The sequence below is a fragment of the Ovis aries genome, chromosome 20, assembly GCF_016772045.2.
Source record: "Ovis aries strain OAR_USU_Benz2616 breed Rambouillet chromosome 20, ARS-UI_Ramb_v3.0, whole genome shotgun sequence".
Taxonomy (NCBI): Eukaryota; Metazoa; Chordata; class Mammalia; order Artiodactyla; family Bovidae; genus Ovis; species Ovis aries.
Window position 1 is genome coordinate 27336926 of NC_056073.1, and position 20088 is coordinate 27357013.

General features: G+C 43.6%; 1 long non-coding RNA gene across 1 annotated transcript in view; it reads right to left on the reverse strand.

The window, feature by feature from the left end:
* Window positions 1-289: 289 nt before the first annotated feature.
* The window catches only part of LOC132658256 (uncharacterized), a 64108-nt gene continuing 44309 nt past the window's right edge, over window positions 290-20088 (reverse strand). Inside the window, exon 2 of the long non-coding RNA XR_009597619.1 lies at window positions 290-1118. This is a non-coding gene — a long non-coding RNA (uncharacterized LOC132658256). The remainder of the gene's footprint in view (window positions 1119-20088) is intronic.

The window sequence follows — 20088 nt, forward strand, 5'->3', positions numbered from 1 at the left end:
TTCTAACACATGCTACAACATGGATGAACCTTGAGGATATTACTTTCAGTGAATAAACCAGCCACGAAAAGACAACACTGTAAGATTCCACTTAAAAGAAGTAGTCAAATTTGTAGAGACAGAAAGTAAGATGGTGGTTGCCAGGGGCTGGAGGAAGTGGGGAATGAGAAGTTGTTTCATGGGTACAGAGCTTGTCATACAAGATGAAAAGAGTTCTGGAGAGGATGGTGGTGATGGTCCCACAGTAAAGTGCGATGTATTAGCCTGTTGAGCAGTGAACAGTAGGAGCTTGGACTCAGTAATGATCTTTATTTTAAATTGTAGTACAGTTGATTTACAATGTTGTGCCAATATCTGTTGTATAGCAAAGTGACTCAGTTATACACATATAGACTTTTTTTTATATTCATTTCCATTATGGTTTATCACAGGATATTGAATAGAGTTCCCTGTGCTACACAGTATGACCTTCTTGTTTATTAAGACTTTCTTTTCTATATTCTTTTCCATTATGGTTTATCATAGGATATTTACTATAGCTTCCTGTGCTGTACAGTAGAACCTTGTTTATACTCGGTAACACACTTGATTTCCTCCAACTGTCTTTGGTAACATCTTTCACTGTAGATGAAATTTCTGGCTTTAACACAAAGGTGTGTTTGCTCTGCCTTATGTGCCATTTTATCAGATCATCAAGATCTTAGCAATCACCAGGGATCAATTTACATTTTTGCAGCATGCTTATGCTGCTTTCTCTTGCTTTCTTCAGCAAACACTCAATGTTTTCCTTTATATAAGAGGTGATTTAGGGTATTTTCCTGAAGGTTTGCCATTTTGGCTTATTCCTCGCAGTTAGCAGTTTTCAAGAAAACCTGCTTTTGCTGGGAGCTGTGTCTCCATCCACACATCTGGACCCTAGATGTTTCCTGGGGTGTCATAGCACCTTTCCTGGGATTTCCATGTTGTCCTTATGGGGCTAAAAACAAACTTCAGAAGCTCCTTGAAGGGAAATTCCCTGGCAGTCCAGTGGTTAGGACTAGGTGCTTTTACTGCTGGGGCCCAGGGTTCAATCCCTGGTTGGGGAACTAAGATTCCACATGTTGCTCAGCACAGCCAACCTGAAAAAAAAAAAAAAAAAAAAAGCTCCCTGAAGCCTGGAACTCTGCAGCATTTACTGTTTATTCCCAACCCCTACATAGTGCCTGGGATATGTATCAAATTAATGACTCCATCCATCTAAGATAAATATTAGAAAAGTCCTTTAAAATTCCCCAGGGTCAAAAGTGTACAGACACACAAAACAAACCCTGCATGTTTTTACTTTCTCAGTTCCCTCTTGCCATAACTGCTCTCATGCCCCCTCTTCCTCCCATCTCCTCAGCCTCAAAGACCCACAGCAGACTCGGGCACCCCTTACCTCAGACTCCAAACCCCACAAGCACCAAGTCATACCCAGAGGCAACCAGCCTAACACTTAGGGATCAACTGCACTCATCCTCAGACTCCCATAGGACTCAGCACTTCTCTTCACAGGTGGGATTCATGTTTTAGTCCAATAATGTTAAGATTAGCACTAATTCCTCATTGATCTCTTCACCCACTTGGAGATTCAATGGCTCAATAATGAGGTGTTTATAGCAACTGGAGGTACATGTCAGATGCAGTATAGGCAACCCATTCTTGCTCTCAGGGGGCTTTCTACACACGCACACACGCACGCACATGCACACACACGGGAGGGGAAGAAAATTCAGGAGGCCCATCTTAGAAATTTTAAGGTTAAGATGTCTTCATGGAGAGAAAACAATATCAAAATATCAACTTAGAACAGACACTTGGAATGTGATTTCTTGTGGGCATTTTCAGCAATGATTATCTCATAGTGTTTTGTTGGGATTGTTTGGGGTGGCAGCCTTCCCCCTTCCTTTAAAAAAATGCACTCAGTTTGCCCTCTGGTGGCCAAATCACACAGTTGGTGAGCTGAGGCACAGCCTTTGCAGTTGCTGGGAAAAAAGTATGCATGCGTCGTTTTCGAGTAATTCCCTTTTGTCTTTTACTTTCCTCCCATATTCCCGTTAGAATTATCATTCACTCTGTTAAATGGCAGGGTGTTCAACTTGATGGTGTCCAGATCACTACAGGAAATGATAAGGAATTTTGCTCTTGGTAGGAGGGGAAGCTGGTTCCAACAAAGGGAAAAAAGACATGCTAGGAGTTAGTCCCTTTGCTGGCCAAATGTGTCAAGTTTCCAGATGATAGAGGCAGAGCAGAATCTTTTTAGTGCATCCAGCTTCTCAGTTAGAAGCATGGCATTAGAATAGAAGAGGGTAGAAAAATGTGGTAAGCAGGATTCAGAAACAAACACCTAAGAAAGAACGTAAGAGAAAATATAGCTGTTCTAAATGTGTTCAAACTCGCTTGTCTGGATGGATTCCACTCCAGAGCTCTCAAAAAATAAAAAAAGCAATTAACTCAGAGTGTCACCAACTCACTGCCAACAGTCTCTGAGGAACCACAGACAGGCAGAGAGAGGTTACAGAGAATGTAACTCTGATTTCCTAAGATGGAAAAGAAGGTGAATGTTAAAAACTACTCATCAGTGACCTTGAAAATGACCTTTGAGTCATTTGAGGAAAAATCCTCAAATGAGATACAAAAAGGTGTTTCGTGAGCCTTTAGGAGAAGCAAACGTGGCTGTTCGGGCTTCACAGAGGCTCAGCAAGGGCAGGTGATGCTAGACTCTCCTCACGTCGTGTTCTCTTGTCAGGATTATAGACCAATAGAATGAGGGCAGTATAATAGACCACGGTCTGCATTTGATAAGGTGTCTCATGACATCTCACATCACATCCTTCTGGAATAAGTGATTGTACAGTTAGGAGAAACTGGAGCTGATTAAGTGATAGTAACCCAAGGTAAAGAACCTTCCTGCCAATGCAGGAGACAGAAGAGATGTGGGTTTAACCCCTGTGTCGGAAAGATCCCCTGGAGAAGGAAATGGCAACCCACCCCAGTATTCTTGCCTGGAAAATTCCTTGGATAAAGGAACCCGGAAGGCTACAGTCCATGGGGTCGCAAAGAGTCAGATATGACTGAGCCCACAGCACTACCTAAGGTGCCGGAAGGTTCTCACCACAGTCCTGCCCTGTTCAATATTTGTGTTGTGTCTTATGTGTTATATAAACACACAAGTGTGTGTTTAGCAAATATGTGGATGGAGCAGAGTTTTAAGACATAGAAAACTCACTGGACTTCAGAATCAGTACCCAAAATCCATCTGGACAGGCCAAACAGATTCTCATGGGATGAAGTGGATCTTTCCTCTCTGTCCCAGATCCCATTCTCTTGTTTAATGAGTTTTGCCCAAGGTTTTTCCTCTGTTTACAGCTGTGCTTAAATTTGCCTCCCCCAGATCCTCTCTCACTGTGGGGGAAGGCATCTCATCCACTTTAACCTCAAGGATTCCTCCTTCCATCTCTCCAGTACAGAGTCATCACCCAGTGCTGAAACTAAAGTCATTGGCAGTGTGTGCCTTGACCAACTTCCAAACGCTCAACATCAACCCATCAGCATGTCCTCAGCCTCAGTCTCAGGGACCGGGCAACATGTCCCTCTTATTCTGGGCCAATCACTTTTTAGCCTTAAAGTCCACCCTCCCTCTTCTCCCCAAGACTTTGCTCGGTCAACCCTCCTGCCTCTTGCCAGTGTCTTCATGCAATTCTTCTCCCCTGGATCCTTCCTACTCAAGACAAGTGAACAGAAAGGGGAAAAAAGAAACCTTCATTTTTGCTTTTACACTCTTCTTTTATCTTCCCTTGTTTCCATCACTCTCTGTGGGCAGTTGGACTCTCTGGAAACAGAAGCCAAAGTGGAGTTTGGGATGCAAGATGTCATTTAAGGAACAATACCAGTGAAAGCAGAACAGGGCAGAGGGAGGAGAGAAACCAAGCTTTGGTCCCGGCAATGCTTCCTCAGATAGCTCTATGGAGTGCTTGGAGCAGGTATTCCCAATCGGAGCAAACCAAAATAGGCTGAAATAGCCAGGCCTTTCTGCCTCGGCCCTGCTCAGTCACCACGTGGGGCTGCTGGAGGAAGGAGGAGACTGTAGGAGCAGACAGTTAGTGACCTCTATGTCTGCCGCGCTCTCCTAATTTCTTATTCCTCTTGGCACCTGGAAAATTCACCTTCTGTCTCCACTTTTGTTCCCCTCATCTCATCCTTTGGCCCACTCCAAATCCAATGGACACATCTTGATTCTTACAGCAGGAAGTCTGTGCTGCATCCACTGGGGCTGATTCTCTCTCTCTTTTTCCCTCCCTTCTCAGTCTCCACTCCCTTGACTTCCATAACTCCCGCCCTCACTTCTTCCTAGCAGCTCTGCCGTCCCTTCCTGGCCTCCTCAGGGGTCTTGTCTTCCTCTCACCATCTGAGTGTTGGGACTCCATCCTCAGTCCACCCTCCTCAGTCCACCCTCCTCCTCTCACCCTCCCAGGGTGACCTTGCCCACTGTCAGCTCTTTAATTCCCATTTACATGCCAGTGACTCTGAAATCTACTCTCCAGCTTGCTGTCTCTCTCCCCCTGGTCCCATCTCAGTGCTAACAGTGTCAGAACAGGGAGGTCCTGCTTCTCCTTTCCTACTGTGTTCCCACCCTGGAGAAAGCTCTCTTTTCCAGTGCAAGGACTGAAGGATCCTTTGAACCTGCTCCATCACATTCCTTTTCTAGACAGCTAACCTTGGTCAGTCCTGTTTGGGCATGTGTATGGAACTACTTCGAACAATATCAAGAATTCTACATATGGAAACTTGCATCACTGATATATAAATAGCTGATGCTGGGTGTAGAAACTAAAAAAAAATTCATCACTTCTTCCCTGACCACACCCAGGACTTACCTAATCAGGTGTGAACCTCTGACTCAACAGGTCCCCAGAAAAGAGTTATTCAGAATTTCTTTATTACAGGAAATGAGAGGTGGTAGTGATTTATTTTATAGCTTGTGTTTCTCCTGAAGAAAAGAGTTCTCTGAGCATGTGATTTCTAGCCAAGCTTTTTATTTCCTGTCCTATATCTGAGTGGCAGGGGTTTCCCAGGTGGAACAGTGGTAAAGAATCTGCTTGCCAATGCAATAGGTGCAAAAGACATGGGTTCGATCCCTGGGTCAGGAAGATCCCCTGGAATAGGAAATGGTAACCCACTCCAGTATTCTTGCCTGGAGAACCACATGGACTCAGGAGCCTGGCAGACTATAGTCCATGAGGTGGCAAAGAGTTGGACACGACTGAGCTACTGAGCATGTACACACTTGTGTGGCAGAGGCCTTTCTCAAGAAAAAGTGGGAAATGGTCTTTTCTTTCTTTCAGTGTATCATGCTTGCTGTATGTCTGTCCTTTCTTCCCAAATTGGAACTTCCGGCTGAATTTAGTGAAACTTCTCAAGCAAGTACACTGTGCCAAGGGCAGGCCTCTATACAAGACAATTCCTGCCTTAAGGAATCTGAAGGGTGGTGCAGGCAATAAGTCTAATGCAAGCACATGCCAGTTTGCTGATGATCTCAGAAGCCATGGAAACTAAGGCCTATGGGGTTCCGGAGAAAGGAAGCATCTCTATCCAAGTGGCCTCATAAAGGCATCCAAGACAGACCTTGAAGGATAGGTCACATTTCAGGAGTGAGCACATAACAGAAATAAGCAAGAAAAAATGATGACATCCAGGAATAGGTAGAAAACAGTGACAGATGGCAAAAGGCTATTAGAAGAACACCTTCGGAGAATTGCAAGATAAACAATAGTAGGGAAGTTGTCTCAACTTGTCTCATGTTGTAGTTTAGTCACTAACTTGTGTCTGACTGTTTTGCAACCACATGTACTGTAGCCCACTAGGCTTCTCTGTCCATGGGATTTTCCCAGTAAGAATACTGGAGTGGGTTGCCATTTCCTTCTCCAGGGGATCTTCCCGACTCAGGGATTGAACCAGTGTCTCCTGCATTGGCAGGCAGATTCTTCACCACTGAACCACCGGGGAAGCAAGTGGTCTCATATCTAAGGCCAAAAACTGAGACGACAGACATACCCTGGGAGATAGAGAGAGGCAAGGTCATGGGAGGACGATTATGAAAATATTGTTATTAAAAGAGGTGAACAGGAGAGGCAAAACCACTGCCATTACCCTGCATAGGTCCCCACTCAGCCCAACCTCTTTGGAACTTCCCTTTCTCACCGTCATGGGATTTTGAGTGTAAGTGGTTCCGCCTCCATCGAGCTCCCCAAGGAGGACAGCACTCACTAAGCAAGAGATCACTGCTGTATCGCCCCATCTCTCCTGGTTTGGTAGAACGTTGTCTGTAGTACCGCCCCAGGCCCACCTATTCCATGTGTAACTCAGTGAGAATACTCTAGTTCTCTATCTTTTTTTTAAATCTATCTGGCTGTGTTGGGTCTTAGTTGCAGCAAGTGAGCTCCAGAGCACGTGGGCTCAGTAGTTATGGCACAGGGGATTAGTTGCTCCTAGGCATATGGGATATAAGTTCCCCAATCAGGGATCAAACCCATGTCCCCTGCACTGCAAGGTGGATTCTTAACCCCTGGACCACCAGGGAAGTCCCTAGTTCTCAATCTTAAATGAAGGACATGAAACTTCATGAAGGCAAGAATGATCTGGGCCTGGGGACCTCCCAAGGTGAACTTGGCAGCAAATGTTCCCAACTCCCTTTGGAAAGACTCTGAAAAAACGGCAGAGGAGGGAGGAATACTGATGGTTATAATTGCTAACAAGGTTGGGGCTTTTAACATACTATGCCGGTTAAGTAATTACCAATTCCTCAGTTTATAGAGGAGAAAACTGGAACATTAAAATGCTATGTCCAGGACTTCCCTGGTGGTCCAGTGATTAAGAATTCATTTGCCAATGCAGGGAACATGGGTTCAATCCCTGGTTTGAAAAAATTACATACGCCATGGGGCATCTAAGGCCCTACGCCACAACTAGGGAAAGTGTGTGGCAAGGAAGACCCAAAGAAGCTAATTTTTTTTTAATGCTATGTCCTATCCCCCTACAGAGAAGCAGAGGCTGAGTCTGGTTTCCCAGGAGCCTTGGCAGCTCCTGAGGGAGTTGGTAACTTGGGCATCTCTTGAATATATTTATGGATTTTGCATCTGGGAAGCATCACTGAAAGGCAAGAACACATCAGACACTGTTTACTCTAGCTCCAAACAAAACTACATAGGGAGAGGGTATCCTGGTTAAAGTTCTATTTGGCTTAATCAAATAGGAGTTTATTTTTCTTACATAATGTTCAAGAAGACTGGAACAGACAGTCCAAAGCTGATGCAGCTGCTCAAAGAAGTTACCAAGAGAAAAATAAATGACCCAATCAAAACATGGACCAAAGAACTAAACAGACATTTCTCCAAAGAAGACATATAGATGGCTAACAAATACGTGAAAAGATGTTCAACATCACTCATTATCAGTTCAGTTCAGTTCAGTTGCTCAGTCATGTCTCTTTGCGACCCCATGGACTGCAGTACGCCAGGCTTTTCTGTCCATCACCAACTCCCAGAGCTTACTCAAACTCATGTCCACTGAGTCAGTGATGCCATCCAACCATCTCATTCTCTGTCATCCCCTTCTCCTCCCGCCTTCAGTCTTTCCCAGTGTCAGGGTCTTTTCAAATGAGTCGGTTCTTCACATCAGGTGGCCAAAGTATTGGAGTTTCAGCTACAGCATCAGTCCTTTCAATGAATATTCAGGACCGATTTCCTTTAGGATGGACTGGTTGGATCTCCTTGCAGTCCAAGGGACTCTCAAGAGTCTTCTCCAGCACCACAGATCAAAAGCATCAGTGCTTCGGCACTCAGCCTTCTTTACAGTCCAACTCTCACATCCATACATGACAATGGGAAAACCAAAGCTTCAAGTAGATGGACCTTTGTTGGCAAAGTAATATCTCTGCCTTTTAATATGCTGTCTATGTTGGTCATAACTTTTCTTCCAAGAAGCAACTGTCTTTTCACTTCGTGGCTGTAGTCACCATCCACAGTGATTTTGGAGCCCAAAAAAGTAAAGTCTGTCACTGTTTCCATTGTTTCCCCATCTATTTGCCATGAAGTGATGGGACCAGATGCCATGATCTTAGTTTCCTGAATGTTGAGTTTCAAACCAACCTTTTCACTCTTCTCTTTTACTTTCATCAAGAGCCTCTTTCGTTCTTCGCTTTCTGCCATAAGGGTGGTGTCATCTGCATATCTGAGGTTATTGATATTTCTCCTGGCAATCTTGATTCCAGCTTGTGCTTCATCCAGCCCAGCATTTTGCATGATGTACTCTGCATATAAGTTAAATAAGCAGGGTGACAATATACAGCCTTGATGTACTCCTTTCCCGATTTGGAACCAGTCTGTTGTTCCATGTCCAGTTCTAGCTGTTGCTTCCTGACCTGCATATAGGTTTCTCAAGAGGCAGGTCAGGTGGTCTGGTATTCCCATCTCTTTCAGAATTTTCCACAGTTTGCTGTGATCCACAGAGTCAAACGCTTTGACATAGTCAATAAAGCAGAAGTAGATATTTTTCTGGAATTCTCTTGCTTTTTCAATGATCCAGTGGATGTTGGCAATTTGATCTCTGGTTCCTCTGCCTTTTCTAAATCCAGCTTGAACATCTGGAAGTTCACGGTTCACCTACTGTTTAAGCCTGGCTTGGAGAATTTTGAGCATTACTTTGCTAGCGTGTGAGATGAGTGCAATTGTGTGGTAGTTTGAGCATTCTTTGGCATTGCCTTTTTTTGGGATTGGAATGAAAATTCATTATTAGATAATCACTCATTATCAGAGAAATACAAATCAAAACCACAATAAGGTACCATCTCACACCAGTCAGAATGGCTGCCACTAAAAAGTCTACAAACAATAAATGCTGGCGAGGGTATGGAGAAAATGAAGCCCTCTTACACTGTTGGTGGGAATGCAAACTAGTACAGCCACTATGGAGAACACTGTGCAGATTCCTTAAAATACAGGAAATAGAACTGCCATATGACCCAGCAATCCTATTGCTGGGCATACACACCGAGAAAACCAGAATTAAAAGAGACAGTTGTACCCCAGTGTTCATTGCAGCACTGTTTACAATAGTGCTGGGACATGGAAGCAACCTAGATGTCCATCGGCAGACAAATGGATAAGAAACTTATGGTACATATACACAGTGGAATATTACTCAGTTACAAAAAAGAATGCATTTGAGTCAGTTCTAATGAGGTGGATTAAACTGGAGCCTATTATACAGAGTGAAGTAAGTCAGAAAGAAAAACAGCAATACTCATGGCTGATTCATGTCAATGTATGGCAAAAACCACCACAACATTGTAAAGTAATTAGCCTCTAATTAAAACAAATAAATTAAAAACAAACAAAAGAGAAAAAAGCAAATACAGTATATTAACGCATATATATAGAATTTAGAAAGATGGTAACGATGACCCTATATGCAAGACAGCGAAAGAGACACAGATGTAAAGAACAGACTTTTGGCCTTTGTGGGAAAAGACAAGGGTGGGATGATTAGAGACTAGCACTGAAACGTGTATATTACCATATGTGAAATAGGCGACCAGTCCAAGTGTGATGCATGGAACTGGTGCCCTGAGACAACCCAGGGGGCATGGGGTGGGGAGGGGAGTGAGAGGGGGTTCAGGACGGGGAGACACATGTACACCCACGGCTGATTCATGTCAATGTATGGCAAAAATCACCACTATAAAGTAATTAGCCTTTAATTAAAGTAAACAATTTTTTTTAAGTCACTGAGAATCCATTCTCCTGCTACACGTCCCTCTGTCTATCTTTCTGCCTCGTGGGTACAAGGTGGCTGCTCCACCCTCAGGCATCACCTCCACATTTCAGGCAGAAAGGAAGAGAAAAGGACAAAAGGCATGTCACACCTGAATCTACTTTTTAAATTTTTTTCCCTACCTTTTTAAAAAGTCAATCAGAGAAACAACTGAATTCCTGAAAGCACACTTCTAATGATTTATTAGTCAAGTAGCTATGTGGCTACCCCTAGAAGCAAGGAAGTCTAAGGAAATGTTTTTAAGCATACTGACACCCAGGTAAAATTGAGGCCCCATTGCAGAAGGAGAGGAGGATAATGGAGTTTGAAGCAGCCATCAGCTACCCCCCCCCCCCCCCCGCCCCGCCTCAACCCAGAGTATATCAAGATCCATGGGCAAATGAAGAGATGGAGGAGGCTGCTGAAAAAGGACATTCCGAGCAGGTGAGAAGGAGATCTTTTGGAGTAATTCCCCATTTAAGCTCCAGGCACCTGCATGACTTGTTCTGCGTTGCCGCCGTGGGTGACATGAGGCTACATGAGAGACAGATTTTTTCACTTGCCCCAGGCCTCTCAAAGGATTAGTAGAAAAGCAAGAACTGATGCCATTTCCCAGCTCCAAGCCTGGGTTCTTTCCACTGCCCTGCACTCACTTAAACCATGCTCCACAGACCCTTAGAGAGACAGGGAGGTGCCTGAAGGGGCTCTGATGAGTATCTAGGCAGGTACACCGTGGGCAGGGCTCCTCTCCTCCGCCCTCCTCACCCAGACTCTCCCCCTTCACATTTTTGTTATACAGAAAACTTCTCTCTGAGATTTAATTTGACACACAGGCTAATCTGTCATTTAAAAGTCTGCTCCGTAACTCTTAATATTCTGTACTCTCCTTATTCACTGAGCATTTTGAGAGCCGATTATTTCGTACATTCACAAGTTCTCCAAGTTGGAAGGTGTGGCCCGTGCACACGGGGCTCCAGAAACAGCTCATCCCAGTTTGGAGCTAACATCAGCAGGTGTCACTCTCTAAAATAGAATTAAGATGAGGGAGGCTGAGGTCAGACACCCGCAAGGCGATTTCGAAACGAGCTGTGAGCTAGGCTGGGATATTCCTTGACCTCGGGTGGACCTCCACAGCACAGGCAGCATCACGTGAGCTCGGCTGCATTTTGCTGAGGGCAGCGCACGGCGCGACATCCAGTAGTCCGACACTGACTCGGTGGAGGAAAGAAGGGAGAGAAGGGGTGAGCGGTGGACAGTGACAACTCACCCATCTCTCTGGCTTTCAGAACAAGCAGGGGCAAAATCTACTGACCTCGGTACAGGAGAGGAGGCTGCAGCCAGCCCACAGGGAGACTTCGGGTACATTTTAAAGACTCTTCCTCTGGTGATTTAAATAGGAAAGGGCCCTTCCTCTGGGCACAGGCAGCTGATAAGCATACACCCATGGCAATGAAGGGCACATTTTGCATAAACCAGGAAAAGGGACCCTTCTGGGCAAGCAGCCCAAGCCCTGTGCCAGGGTGAGAGACCAAGAGAGCTGAGCACAGGCTTGAATTCAGCCCTCCTCATCACCTTTGTGAGCTCACAGGCTGGGACCCCCAACTCTGTGCACACCTCCAGTTACCTGTTGGGGTGCACGAGCCTGCCTTCTGCACAGCAAAGAGTTTTCAGTTCCCGACAACATCACCCTAGGACAGGAAAATGGAGAGACTAACACCCTCCTCTTTTTTGTGATGTGTGGACACAGGTTTGTGCACTCGCACGTGCACACTTGTACGCACATACCCAGTCAGGGACCTGTAGGGTAGGCTTAAGCCGCTGAGTGTTTCAAAAAGAATAAGTGAAAGTGAAAGTCTCTGAGTCGGGTCTGACTCTTTATGACCCCATGGACTATACAGTCTTTATAACTCTCCAGGCCAGAATACTGGAATGGGTAGCCTTTCCTTTCTCCAGGGGATCTTCCCAACCCAGGGATGGAACCCAGGTCTCCGGAATTGCAGGGGGATTCTTTACCAGCTGAGCCAATGGTGCCTAAAAATAGAACTGACAGATTCGGGGGAGTGGGTTCTTACTACTCATACTTCCTGGAATTATGTGTAATTACATCTTAGAAACTCAACAAATAATCAGTAAGTACAAAATTAAGGAATCACCATGTGGTGAAGTTCAAGGAAGCTGATGTTACTCATAAGAGTAAATAAAGTAGAAAGTCTAGGGCCAAGGGTCATGGTGAAGAGTCCCATGTCTCTGGAGCTCCTAGCATTCAGAGAGGGGATCCATTCTCCCATTCCTCCTTCTAGAGACCCTAGTTTTATTTTGCTTATTAATATTCCTGTGCTATAAACAAAAAAATTTTTTTATCAACCTGCCATTCAACAGAAGCGACAGTGTGACATTTCTGGCTAATGGAGTGTTAGTCTAAGTCTCAAAATGGACCTGCAGAAGAGTTCTTCTGGAGCTGACACTCTAGGCTTTGGTCCCCTTTTGCCCTTTACTCTCCCACTTCTTCCTTCCAGAAACACAAACTCGGGGTGATCTGAGTTCCAACAGCCACGCTGAGAGCATTTATTCATTTACTCAACAAACACTCACTGTTTTCCATGCTGGGGATTCAGAATGAAGAAAACTGACATCGGTCTGGACCCCCGGTGAACTTACAGTCTGGTGGGGGAGACAGATTGTAAACAAATAGTCAGGATGTGTAAGTGTCAAAAGGAAAATAAGTTAAGAAATGAGGTACTAAATATAGGACAGAGTCAGCCTTGTAGATGGTGGCTCAGGAAGCTAGAGGAAGCCAAGTCCCTAGTAGGAGACCTATTCTCCGCTTGAAAGTTATTTAAAACTTTTATTATATTTATTTTATTTATTTAGCTGCATCACGTCTTAGTTGCGGGATCTTCGTTGCTTCATGCGGGATCTTTCAGTGAGGCGCCTGGACTCTCTAGTTGTGGTGTGGGGGCTTAGTTGCTTCGCAGCATGTGGTATCTTAGTTCTTAGGCCTCCAACCCAAATCCCCTGGGTTGCAAGCCAGATTCTTAACCACTGGACCACCAGGAGAATCCCAAGAGTTATTTTAAATGCAGAAAAATAGAACCCTTAATTTGTCACTGTTTTTCAGGTTTCTGCTACTACCCTCCGATTGCCATCCCTCAGCTGATAATAACCCTAAAAGAAGGTTCTTTGGCCTGGCTCAGTGTTTCTCAGATTTCACCCATATGAATAGCTTGTTAGCTGATGATACAAATAAATTCTTATGTTTTCTTAAACTGAAGTATAATTGATTTACAGTGTTGTGCCAGCTAGATTCTTGATAAAGTGACTGCTCTCATTTTCTTTCACACGTGAAACTATTGCAGAAACACAATGGTTTTGAAAACCATTTCTGAAGACTGTTTCTAAAGATTGAAGATCAGAACAGTTTCAGTAGTGGTCCTGAAGTTATTCAATGTCATAGCAATGCATTAAATACTAATCTTCACATGAATAAAAGGTGGGAGGAGAGTGTACAATGGAGAAAGAAAAAGGGAGAGAGGGAGAGAAACGAGCAGGAGGCCTGAGTCTTTGTTACAGCAAAGGCTGCAAGCTCAGCCTCCTCAGGGTCAAAGCAGGAAATGCAAACGATGACAAAGCATTCCCAGGTTGAGAAAAACAAGACTCCTGCTGTTTCTTTGTTTTCCCACTCTGGAGTAAACAAGTGGGTAAGGACTGAAATTTTTCTGCTAGAGGGAAAACAGCTGCTCAAGCTAAATGGTAAATGCCAGCTGACATTTTCCCTCAGTGTTAGGGAGGCCAGGGGACACCGAGTAGACTCTGGTGACCTGAGATGGGGAGCTCCATTGTTACCAGCAATGAATGTGGGCCCCTTCATGCCAGATAGCCTGAATTTTTAAAATCCAGAAATCTGGATTTTTATGTGCAATCTCCCACTTTTAAATGTTGGGAATGCATTCAATGTTTTTTTGTAAACACGCTGTTAGCAAATTGAATGTTTCTACAGATATTCAGGCAGCGGGCCATCAGTTGGCACCCTTGAGCTTGCTGAATGGTTGGGATAAGAAGCTGTTGCAAAGAAAAGTAGGGGAAAAGCAAGGAGCTGTCTGAAAGTAGGTAAGGAAGTGGAGGGATAGAAAAGAAAAGACCAAAGATGGTAGAAACAAGGAACATGGATCATCAGCAAAAACTGAGTTACTGAATGCTTCACACCTTTCCACCCCCACCCCACCCCGGAAGCATTTCCTACCCCACCTCCAAGCAGAGCCTGCCTTCCTGGGTGTCTGCACAACCTCTCCAGCTTGAACCACTCTCTGAACAGGTCTTTAGTCTACTCTTTCTTCCTGAAGCCCCAAAGATCATAAATCCCTTGAATTGCTGGAAAAACACTGGGCAGAAATCACAGAGTCCAGGAAAGAAAAACAGACAGTAAAATGAAAACAAATGCAGAGAGCTGAAAAGATTGTTTATTTTGATCCATGTCCAGTTTTGGCAATCTCAAAAAGAATAAAACATCCAGGAAAAGGCAAGCTGAAGGGTGACTCGGGGAGGGAGCTAATAAGATCAAATTTGAGATTATATATGAAAAAAAAGTCAAGGTTCATTTATCATAGCATACAAAAGGATAAATTCCATATAGAATTTTTTTTTTTTAGGTGAAACCATTTAAGTACAGGATAGCGGAGGGGGAAATGGGTGAATTTCTCTGTTATTTGGGAGTGGAGAATACTTACATAACTAGGACTAAAAATCCAGCTGCTATTGAGGGAAAAGATTGATACATTTGGCTACATAAAAACGTAACAGCAAAAAATTTTACAAGAGAAAACGTTATCATAAGCAAAGTAAAATGACAAACATTTCACAGATGAAGGGCTAACATCCTTAAAATATAAAGAGCTTCCAAAAATAGAGGGAAAATAACCAACCAGTTGAAGGGGAGAAAAATAGGCCACTCCAAAATGTGCAACTGTGGCATATGGACCATTGACCTGAAGGTGATCAAGACCCAGCAGACTCAGGAAAAGGTTTTTATCTTTCCCTTAACTGCCTAAATAATTTAGGCAGGGGACCTGGCCCAGAGAGAGAGCTAAAACCAGGGATAGTTTTCACCTGAAAGACTTACTTGCTTGGCAGGGCAAACATCTAATCACCAAACATCTGCTCTTCCCATCCTCCTGTGAATTGACCATCTACCCTTCAAGCCGCAGGCCCCATCTCATTCCTTAGCTCAGGATGGCATATAAGCCTCAGTCGCATGACTGCCTTTGTGTTTCTTATTTTTATGGGGTTCTTATATCTTTATGGGGCTCTTCTCTTATTAACCTGTCTATGTCAAGTTAACTATTAGACCAGCTAAAGAACCTAGAAAGGAAATTTTTTTCCACTCTCACAAACTCAACAATTGCAAGAGGCATGAACAGTTACAAAAGGAAATAGGACTCCATATTGTGTAAAAAAATATTCAACCTTGCTTCCAGTAAGAAAAATACAAATCAAAACTGTACTAAGTTCATAATTTTTTACCTCTCAGATTGGCAAAAATCCAAAAGCTTGTCAACACACTTTGTTGGCCAACCTCTAGGGAACAAGCACACTGTTGGTTAGAGTGCAAAATGAGACCACCTCTCTCAAAGGGAATTTGGTTGGCAGTAACTATACACACTTCCTTTTTGGCCCATCTATACCACTTTTGGAAACTATCCCAGAAAATCACTGACAAATATATGGAAAAGTGTTTGCATAAAGTTATTTATTGCAGCCCTGTTTGTAATGGCAAAAGACTAGAAATAACCCAAATGTCCCACAGTAAGAGGCTGGTTAAATTAAGTATCAAGTACTGAGGAGCATAAAAAAGGAATTAAAAAATATATATATATATGTACTGCCATGGAGTGATGGCCAGCACAGATTTTAAAGAAGAAAGAAGCAAAGTAAAACTATGTAAACAGCTCACCTTAAGAAAATAACACTTTGGGGGACTTCCCTGGTGCTCCAGTGGTTAATTAAGAGTTTGCCTTCCAATGCAGGGGGCCTGGGGTTCAATGCCTGGTCTGGAAACTAGAGCTCACATGCCACAGCAAAGATCAAATATCCCACATGCCGCAGCTAAGACCTGATGTTGCCGAATAAATAAAAAAATATTAAAAAAATAATACTTTTAAAATGAAAAGTGGGAGGAACCACTTACTATGCTACTACATATCACACACAATGGAAAGATAAGCCAAAATTTTTTTTTTAATGGCTACCTATGGGGGAAGGAGGAAATAGAATAGAGGAGATTGGGATAGAAACTAGGTTTCTCTGCTATACCTTGTTTTGAAGATCTGAATTTAGAATTGTGTAAATATTTTACTTAAGTACAGACAAAAAGCTTGAAAAAGCATTTCCTAAAAATCAAGAGCAAGATAGAAGAATCTATCTGCACAGTGAGTTAGTGGTATAATCACAGACAGAACTGTTTCAAACAACTTTAAACCACAGTAATTTGACTGGATATCCGTAGTGAGATATACTGAATCAATTAATGGTGACAATGTTGAGAGATAAGGCAAATGGTGTGTTTGGGGACTGCGATATTTGGTTGGGAGAAAGAACAGATGTAAGGCATATGAAGTTACATAAGACAGTAAGAGTCTCTTTTTTTGTTTTGTTTTCTTTTTTGGCCACATAGTGAGGCACGGGGGATCTTAGTTCCCCAACCAGTGATCAAACCTGTGCCCCTGTACAGTGCCAGTGCCAAGTCTTAACCACTGGACTGCCAGGGAAGTCCCAGTGAGACTCTCTATTTGGAACTGAAAGTACTAGTACACACAAAGGATGATATTTTTAAATATATGTGTATGTATTTCCTTTCCATTAGAAGGCTCTAGAAACACCAACCCACTAGCAATGAGCATCACTTGCTCCCCGACTACGGTCTCTAGTTGTCATTTCCAGCAATAGAAACCTTGAAGAAACGTTTGGTTCCCAACCTGGAGAAGGAAATGCACAAGTTGTGCTTGGATATTTGTCATATCAGAAATTCAGGAACTATCAAAATCTTTTGAGACTGTATCAGAAGGAGGTGATGTTGGCCAACACGGGACAGTTTAAGTATTCATGTTCCTGCTAAGCTGCTGCTAAGCCGCTTCAGTCGTGTCCGATTCTGTGCGACCCCGGCAGCCCACCAGGCTCCCCCGTCCCTGGGATTCTCCAGGCAAGAACACTGGAGTGGGTTGCCATTTCCTTCTCCAATGCATGAAAGTGAAAAGTGAAAGTGAAGTCGCTTAGTTGTGTCTGACTCCTAGCGACCCCATGGACTGCAGCCCACCAGGCTCCTCCGTCTGTGGGATTTTCCAGGCAAGAGTACTGGAGTGGGATGCCATTGCCAAAGAATAGTAATTACAATGGACTACAGTGAGCTAAAGTACATCAAATATGTTTAAATCCATGACTTTATAATGATTAGGTTTAATTGGTCACTTTTGGAGTGTTCTTGGTAGACAACTCAATAATTTGAAAACTGCTATTGAAGAGAAATCAACGTTTATCCTGCCTTTCCTATAGGAACCATACATGACCACATGATTGATAAGAGAATTTCTCTTAACAGAAATAATCCAGTAGTAAATGAGCAGAATGAAATTAAAAGATGCTTGCTCCTTGGAAGAAAAGTTATGACCAACCTAGACAGCATATTCAAAAGCAGAGACATTACTTTGCTGACTAAGGTCCGTCTAGCCAAGGCTATGGTTTTTCCTGTGGTCACGTATGGATGTGAGAGTTGGACTGTGAAGAAGGCTGAGTGCCGAAGAATTGATGCTTTTGAACTGTGGTGTTGGAGAAGACTCTTGAGAGTCCCTTGGACTGCAAGGGAATCCAACCAGTCCATTGTGAAGGAGATCAGCCCTGGGATTTCTTTGGAAGGAATGATGCTAAAGCTGAAACTCTGTACTTTGGCCACCTCATGGGAAGAGTTGACTCATTGGAAAAGACTCTGATGCTGGGAAGGATTGGGGGCAGGAGGAGAAGGGGACGACAGAGGATGAGATGGCTGGATGGTATCACGGACTTAATGGACGTGAGTCTGAGTGAACTCCAGGGGATGGTGATGGACAGGGAGGCCTGGCGTGCTGCGATTCACGGTGTTGCGAAGAGTCGGACACGACTGAGCGACTGAACTGAACTGAACTGAGCAGAATGATAGAATTTCAATATCACCATTTTGCAACTCCCAATGAAATCATGGATTAGTCAATAATGACTAATAACTGATAACATCATTGAAAGAAAGACAAGCAGATACTATATACGTTCTGTCGGAAGTTCTCAGCATTCTCTGAGGAGTCCTGCAAATATAAACACTGAATCAGGAAATCACCAATGAAATCACGAATTTACAGGGAATTTGTTGGACAGAGGAGCGTGTTACATAGTACCTCAAGTCATAATCAACCAAAACCAGACGGTGGGAAACTCTACTGGACACTGCCTCCCCCACTTTCCTCCAACACACACACAGATTCCTCAACAAATACCTTTCAGGAGAGAGAGAGAGAAAAAAAAAAAAAAGAATGAGAGAGAGAACCTACACATTAAAGAAACATAAGAAAAAAGAGCAACCAATATAATATACAGACTTTATTGCAACCCTGATTCAGAGAAATTAAACTCATAAGAAAGATATGAGACATTTGGGAGAATCTGAAAACAAAATCAGAGGCTCCTAGATGCCAGCCTATTTTCCCACTGGCCTGAGCCTGAGCATTGCAGCTATTCTGATACAAACCACTTCAGAGCCCAGAACCACAGGGTTGGAACAACTCCTCCAGCAGCTCCGTATGTGTCATAGGAAGAGTCCAACAGACAAAGCCACTTCTCCATTCCCTCCAGCCCAGCAGTAGCCCCAACCCTCCACCCCAGGCCCAGGCCAGCCTGCCACAGAGGAGCGAACCAGGAGGGCAGAACGTTCAACAACTCAGAATCTGAGTCCAAAAGCCCCAGGCAGGCGATTCTTTTGGGGTGGTTCTCATTCAGGCTCTTGCCCACCTGGGGCACGGCTTTTGGCATGATTCAGGCTATGCCAAATGAACACGTTCTGCTTGTGTGAAGTGAGCTGATGTCCCTGATTCTAACTGGGCCTGTGTTTTGGAAACGGAGGTAGTTGGGATGCTCCCCCAAATACCACTACCAGTATCGATGCAGATGGGAGTAGCTGTAAACTATACAATATGTTGTTGTTGTTGCTAGTTTTCAGTTGCTAAGTTGTGTCCGACTCTCTGAGACCCCATAGACTGCAGCACGCCTGGCTTCCCTGTCCTTCACTATCTCTCAGAGTTTGCTCAAATTCATGTCCATTGAGTTGGTGATGCCATCCAACTATCTCATCCTCTGTCATACCCTTCTCCTCTTGCTTTCAATCTTTCTCAGTATCAGGGTCTTTTCCAATGAGTCAGCTCTTCACATCAGATGGCCAGAGTATTGGAGCTTCAGCATCAGTCCTTCCAATGAATATTCAGGGTCGATTTCCTTTAGGATTGACTGGTTTGATCCCCTTGCAGTCCAAGGGACTCTCAAGAGTCTTTTCCAGCACAATTCGAAAGCATCAAATGCAATATGTACAGGATTCCATTTCGAAAAAGGTAAACCCTGTCCCCAGAGCCTGAATGCTCTTACGTCAGAAGGCTTGGGAATTAGCCACTATCCCTATCTATTACTACACCTACCCATGAGGTTCCTCACTGCTCCAAGCTCTGAAACCCCAGATGTGACGCAGAGAAGACACTCATTATTTTAGGGGAGAGAAGAACTTAAGATAGGTAAAAGGACCCGAGGAAGGGCAGGAAATGAGCAAGCCAGGAAGTGTTGCTGGCACATGAAGTCAAGAGTGCCAAAACTGCTAAGTAAATAATAATTTGATATTTACTGAGTTCTTTCTATCTGCAAGGTGCTGGGCTAAGTCCTTTTCTCTTTTTTCTTTTTTAAATTTTATTAAAGTATAGTTGATTTGCAATGTTATGTTAATTTCTGCTGTACAGCAAAATGATTCAGTTATGTATATATATATTTATATACTCAGATATATATATCTTTTTCATATGCTTTTCCATGGCTTGTCACAGTATATTTAATATGGTTTCCTTTGCTATACAGTAGGACCTTGTTGTGTATCCATCCTATATATAATAGTTTTCATCTGATAATCCCAAACTCCCGATCCTTCCCTCTCCACTCTCTTCCCCCTTGGCAACCACAAGTCCATTCTCTATCTGTGAGTTTGTTTCT